We start from the raw sequence: 7,509 nt of genomic DNA, 5'->3' as shown, positions 1-7,509 counted from the left end.
CATATACACCATGGAATACTATGCAGCCATAAAAAAGGATGAGTTTGTGCCCTTTGTAGGGACATGGATGCAGCTGGAAACCATCATTCTTAGCAAACTATCACAAGAACAGAAAAGCAAACACCACATGTTCTCACTCATAGGTGGGAACTGAACAATGAGATCACTTGGACTCAGGAAGGGGAACATCACTCACCAGGGCCTATCATGGGGAGCGGGGAGGGGGGAGGGATTGCATTGGGAGTTATACCTGATGTAAATGACGAGTTGATGGGTGCAGCACAGTAACATGGCACAAGTATACATATGTAACAAACCTGCACGTTATGCACATGTACCCTACAACTTAAAGTATAATAATAATAGATAAATTAAAAAAAAAAAAAGATGTGACTGACTTGCTGAAATCTCATGATAAAATTTGAATGGCTATGGTGTTGCTTCTTATGGATGAGCAAAGTTTCTTTAGATTAAATCTACTCTTAGTGAAGATGCTGTGAACATTGTTGAAATGACAACAAAGAATGTAAATACTACATAAACTTAATAAAGCAGCAGCTGTTTGAGAGGATTGAGTCGAATTTTAAAAGTTCTGTGGGTAAAATGCAATCAAACAGCATTGCATGCTACAAAGAAATCTTTTGTGAAAGTAAGAGTCCAATGGATGCAGCATACTTCAGTGTTATCTTAAGAAATTGACACAGCCACCCCAACCTTCAGCAACCACCACCCTGATCAGACAGCAGGCATCAATATTGGGGCGAGACCCTCCACCAGAAAAAGATTCTGACTTTCTGAAAGCTCAGATGATCATTAGCATTTTCTAGCAATAAAGTATGTTTAAACTAAAGGATGTACATTGTTTTTAAGACATAATTCTGTTGCACATGTAACAGAATAACTATGGTATAAACATACTTTTACATGCACCAGGAAACAAAAAGTTTGTGTGATTTGCTTTATTGCAATATTTGTTTTATTTTGGTGGTCAGGAATCAATATCTCCAAGGTATACCTGTACTAAAGTTCATGATTTTCCAGGGACCTATGGGAAATCTCCAAGATAGTTTTAGTGTAAAATACCCTAATTCTTTTTCTTGTTTTTTGAGACAGGGTCTCTCTCTCTTACCCAGACTGGATTGCAGTGGCACAAATCATAGCTCACTGCAACCTTGAACTCCTGGGCTCAAGCAATCCTCCTGCCTCAGCCTCATGAGTAGCTGGGACTACAGGTAGACACTCCCTCACCAGGCATTTATTGATTGATGAATTGATTGAATGTAGAGACAGGAATTTCACTGTGTTGCCCAGGCTGGTCTCAAACTCCTGGAGTAAAGCAATCCTCTTACTTTGACCTTCCACAGTGCTAGGATTACTTGCATGAACCACTAAGTCCAGCCTCATCCTGAAATTTTTATCTCATTTTTTCTAAATTTAAGATCCACTTAAGTGGTAAAACAGAATCAGTGGCTTTCAGAGAAAAATTAATCATTTGATTAAGATAGGATATTGCGTACCTGAGAATAATAGTTGGTTTTCTATTTAATTATTTTTTATTTTTATTTTTATTTTTATTTTTGAGACAGAGTCTCCCTGTTGCCCAGGCTGGAGTGCAGTGGTGCGATCTCAGCTCACTGCCATCTCCATCTCCCCAGTTCAAGTGATTCTCCTGCCTCAGCCTCCCAAGAACTGGGACTACAAACACTCAACACCTCAACCAGTTAATTTTTGTATTTTTAGTAGAGACAAGGTTTCACCGTGTTGGCCAGGTCTCAAACTCCTGACCTCAGGTGTACCGCCCGCCTCGGCCTCCCAAAGTGCTGGGGTTATAGGTGTGAGCCACCGTGCTCAGCCACACAGTTGTATTTCTCTGTCACTATTGTTCTTAGTTTAGTGTCAGCTACCTATATGAATCACAAATTTTAATGAAAATAACAAGTTTCACAGAGAAAACTGAAAGGATGGTGATTTAAAACTATCATATGCAAGTATTTTTGTAGAACAGCAAATCTCAATATACATAGCACAATTTTTTTAAACCTCGAATTTGCAAAAATGAACATTTTTACTAAAAATATGACTTGAAGACAGCAACTCCATAGTGTACAAATATAAGAAACAAGTGTGTATACACTTAAAATTATTCACAGTGAGCAGTATTTCAGTGTTGCTTATAACTGAAATGTACTCAATTTTAAGTTACCTGAGGATCTTTGAAATTATGTTCAAACTGACATGCTATAGAACAATTACGTTTATAAAAAACTTTGGCAAGGCTGGGCATGATGGTGCACACCTGTAATCCCGGCACTCTGGGAGGCCAAGAACTCTGAGCCCAAGAGTTCAGGACCAACCTGGGCATTATGGTGAAACCCTGTGTCTACAAAAAAATTAGCTGGGCATGGTGGCACATGCCTCTAATCCCAACTACTCAGAAAGGTCACGTAGGAGGGATGCTTGAGCCCGGGAGGTTGAGGCTGCTGTGAGCTGAGATAGTTCCACTGCACTCCAGCCTGAGTGACAGAGGGAGAGCCTGTCTCAAAAAACAAAAACAAAAAAACTGTGTCAGAATTATGACTCAATTTATTTGAACACGTGTTTCATGTTTTTAGCTACTCCAAATATTATGTAAAAGTAATGTTGGCTTATATGTTCAGTGGACCAATAGAAGAAGTTTAGGTACCCCAGACTAACTTGTCTCTTCTTAAGAAAGCAAACCCAATCTTAATTTAACAAATTAAATGTATGCTTATATTATATTCCACACTTACACAGGAAAAAAAGCCATTTTAAAAATATAATTTCAATTTTTATTTTAGATTCAGAGGGTATATGAGCAAGTTTGTTAACCAGGTATACTGCTGAGGTTTGGGGTACAATTGATCCTATAATCCAGGTACCAAGCATAGTACCCATAGTTTTTCCATGCTTGTCACCCTCCTTCCTTCCCCCATCTACTAGTCCTTAGTGTCTACTGTTTCCATTGTTATATCCATGAGTAACCAGTTTAGCTCCTACTTATAAGTGAGAACCTGTGGTATTTGGCTTTCCTGTTTCTGCATTAATTCACTTAGGACAGTGGCCTTGAGGTGCATCTATGTTGCTGCAAATGACATGACTTCATTTCTCATGGCTGCTTAGTATCCCATGTTATGTATGTACCACATTTTATTTATCCAACCCACTTTTGATGGGCACCTAGGTTTATTCCATGTCTTTGCTATGGTTAATAGTGCTGTGATGTAAAACCTGCCAAGATTGATCATTAAGAAATCCAAAACTTCAACAGACCAATAACAAGTAATGAGATTAAAGCCATAATAAAAAGTCTGCCGGTAAAAAAAAAAAAAAAAAAAAAAGCAAGCCTGGGACCTGATGGCTTCACTGATGAATTCTACCAAACATTTAAAGAAGAACTAACACCAATCATACTGAAACTATTCCAAAAAATACAGGGGGAGGGAATACTTCTAAACTCATACCATGAGGCCAGTATTCCCCTAATACCAAAACAAGACAAAAACACGTCAAAAAAAAAAAAAAAAAAAAAAAAAAAAAAAAAAAAAAAAAAAAAGAAAACTGCAGGCCAATATCTCTGATGAATATTGGTGCAAAAATCCTCAACAAATACTTGCAAACTGAATTCAACAATAAGTGAAAAAGACCATTCGTTACAACCAAGCAGAATTTGTTCCTGGGATGGAAGGATAGGTCAACATGTACAAATCAATCAGTATAATACAGGACAGAATGACAAAAACCATATGATCGTTTCAATGGATGCCAAAAAAGCATTTGATAAAATTTAACATCCCTTCATGATAAAAATACTCAAGAAACTGGATATAGAAGGAACATATCTCAACATAATAAAAGCCATATATGACAGACCCACAGCTAGTATCATACTGAATGGGGAAAAACTGAAAGCCTTTCCTTAAAAATCTGGAACACAACAAGGACACTGTCACCATTGCTATTCAACATAGTACTGAAAGTCCTAGCTAGAGCAATCAGACAAGGAAAGGAAATAAAGGGCATCCAAATTGGAAAGAAATAAGTCAAATTATTCTTGTTTGCAGATGACATCATCTTATATTTGCAAAACCTGAAGACTACACACACACAAAAAAAAACTATTAGAGCTGAAAAGCAAATTCAGTAAAGTTGCAGGATACAAAATCAATCTACAAAAATCAGTAGCATGTCTGTATGCCACCAGTGAACAATCTGAAAAAGAAATAAAACAAATAATCCCATTTATAATAACCACAAATAAAATTAAATACCCAGGATTAACCAAAGAAGTGAAAGATCTCTATAATGAACACTAAAACACTAGTGAAAGATATTGAACAGAACACAAAAATGGAAAGATTCCATGTTCATAGATTAGAAGAATTAATATTGTTAAAATGTCCATACTACCCAAAGAATCTACAGATTCAAAACAAGCCCTATCAAAATACCAATGACATTCTTCACAGAAATAGCAAAAACAATCCTAACATTTATATAACATCACAAAAGGCCCAGAATAGCCAAAACTATTATAAGTAAAAGGAACAAAACTGGAGGAATCACATTATCTGACTCCAAATTATACTACAGAGCTATAGTAAGCAAAGCAGCATGGTACTGGCATAAAAACAGACACACAGAGACCAATGGCACAGAATATAGAACCCAGAAAAAAATCCACACATGTACAGTGAATTCATTTTTAATAAAAGTGCAAGGAACATACAGTTGGGAAAAGACAGTCTTTTCAATAAATGGTGCCTGGAAAACTGGATATTCATATGCAGAAGAATGAAACTAGACCCTTATCTCTCACTGTATACCAAAATCAAATCAAAATGCATGAAAGGCTTAAATCTAAGATCTCAAACTATGAAACGACTACAAGAAAACATTAAGGAAACTTTCCAGGACATTGTTCTGGACAAAAATTTCTTGAGTAACACATAACCACAGATAACCAAAGCAAAAATGGACAAATGGGATCACATCAAGCTGCAAAGCTACTGCACAGCAAAGGAAACAATCAGCAAAGTGAAGAGACAACCCACAGAATGGGAGAACATATTTGTAAACTACCCATCTGACAAGGGATTAATAACCAGGAGCTCAAACACCGTTATAGGAAAAAGATCCAATAATCTGATTTTAAAATGGACCAAAGATTTGAATAGACATTTCTCAGAAGACATACAAATGGCAAACAGGCATATGGAAAGGTGCTCAATATCACTGATCAACAGAGAAATGCAAATCAAAACTACAATGGGATATCATCTCACCCCAGTTAAAATGGCTTTTATCCGAAAGACAGGCAATAACAAATGTTGGCGAGGATGTGGAGAAAAGGGAATTGCATACACTGTTGGTGGGAATGTGAATAGTACAACCACCATGGAGAACAGATTGGAGGTTCCTCAAAAAACTAAGAACTGAGCTACCATATGATCCAGCAATCCCACTGCTGGGTATACACCCAAAAAGAAAGGAAATCAGTATATCCAAGAGATACCTGTACGCCCATGTTTGTTGTAGCACTGTTCACAGTAGCCAAGATTTGGAAGGAACCTAAGTGTCCATCAACAGATGAATGGATAACAAAATGTGGTACATATACACAATGGAGTACTATTTGGTCATAAAAAAGAATAAGATCCTGTCATTTGCAACAACATAGATGGAACTGAGGTCATTATGTTAAGAGAAATAAACCAAGCACAGAAAGACATCACATGTTCTTACTCATTTGTCAGATGTAAAAATAAAAACAGTTGAATTCATGGAGACAGGGAGTAGAGAATGGTTGTCAGAGGCTGAGAAATGTAGTGGGAGGGTGTTGGGGAGGTGGGGATGGTTAAGGGGTACAAAAAATTGAAACAATGAATAAGACCTAGTATTTGATAGCACAACAGGGTGACTATAGTCAATAATAATTTAATTGTACATTTTAAAATTTCTTAAATTTTATATACATACTTGGATAATTTGTGACACAAAGGATAAATACTTAAGGAGATGGACACCCCATTTTACATGATGTGATTATTACACATTTCATGTCTGTATCAAAACATCTCATGTATCCCATAAATATATACATCTACCATGTACCCAGAAAAATTAAAATAAAAAATCTAAAACAAATAGTGCCGTGACGAACATACGAGTGCATGTGTCTTTTAGTAGAATGATTTTCTTCCGGATATGTACCCAGTAATGGGATTGCTGGATCAAATGGTAGTTCTGTTTTAAGTTCTTTGGAAAATCTCCAAACTGCTTTCCACAGTGGGTGAACTAATTTACATTCCTGCAAACAGTGTATAAGCATTCCTTTTTCTTTGCAGCCTCACCAGAATCTGTTGTTTTTTGACTTTTTAGTAATAGCCATTCTGACTGGTGTGAGATGTTATCTCATTGTGGTTGTGATTTGCATTTCACTGATGGTTACTAACGTTAAGTAGTTTTTGATTTTCACACTCTTCCCACCCTCCACCCTTAAGTAGGTCCAAGTGTCTATTATTCCTTCTTTGTGCCCATGTTTAATGAGTGTTTATTTTCCACTTATAAGAAAGAACATACAGTATTTGGTTTTCTGTTCCTGTGTTAATTTGCTTAGGATAATGGTCTTGAGGTACATCCATGTTGCTACAAAGGACATAATTTTGTTCTTTATTATGGCTGCATAGTATTCCATGGTGTATATGTATCACATTTTCTTTATCCAGTCTGCCAGTGATCGGCATCTAGATGGAATCCATCTTTTTGATATTATGAATACTGCTGTGATGAACATATATGTGCATATGTCTTTATGACAGAATGATTTATATTCCATTGGGAATATACCTAGTGATGGGATTGGTAAGTTGAATAGTAGTTCTCTTTTTAAATTCTTTGTGAAATCTCCAAATTGCTTTCCATAGGGGTTGAACTAATTTACATTCCTACCATCAGCAGTGTGTAAGCGTTTCCTTTTCTCTGCAGCCTTGCCAGAATCTGTTGTGTTTTGACTTTTTAATAGTAACTATTCTACTGGTGTGAGTGATTTTGACTTGCATTCCTCTAATGATTGGTAATGTTGAGCATTTTTTCACATGCTTGTTGGCCACGTGTATGTCTTTGAGAAGTGTACATTCATGTCTTCTGTCATTTTTTGAATGAGATTGTTGGTTTTTTGCCTGTGGATTTGTTTACGTTTCTTACAGATTCTAGATATTAGAATTTTGTCAGATGCATAGTTTGCAAATATTTTCTCCCATTTTGTAGGTTGTTTACTCTGTTGAGATATATATATATATATATCGCCACACTTTTTTTTTTTTTTTGCTATGCACAAGCTCTTTAGTTTAAGTCCCACTTGTCAATTTTTGTTTTCGTTTCAATTGCTTTTGGAGTCTTTGTCATGAAATCTTTAACATCTCAAGAATGGTACTTGAGATGTCGGCCCACCTCAAGAATGGTATTTCCTAGGTTTCCTTCTAGCGTTTT

Source organism: Theropithecus gelada, chromosome 4 (genome assembly GCF_003255815.1).
Source record: "Theropithecus gelada isolate Dixy chromosome 4, Tgel_1.0, whole genome shotgun sequence".
NCBI classification, from domain to species: Eukaryota; Metazoa; Chordata; class Mammalia; order Primates; family Cercopithecidae; genus Theropithecus; species Theropithecus gelada.
The sequence above is the reverse complement of the archived record's forward strand: the minus strand, read 5'-3'. Positions refer to the sequence as shown.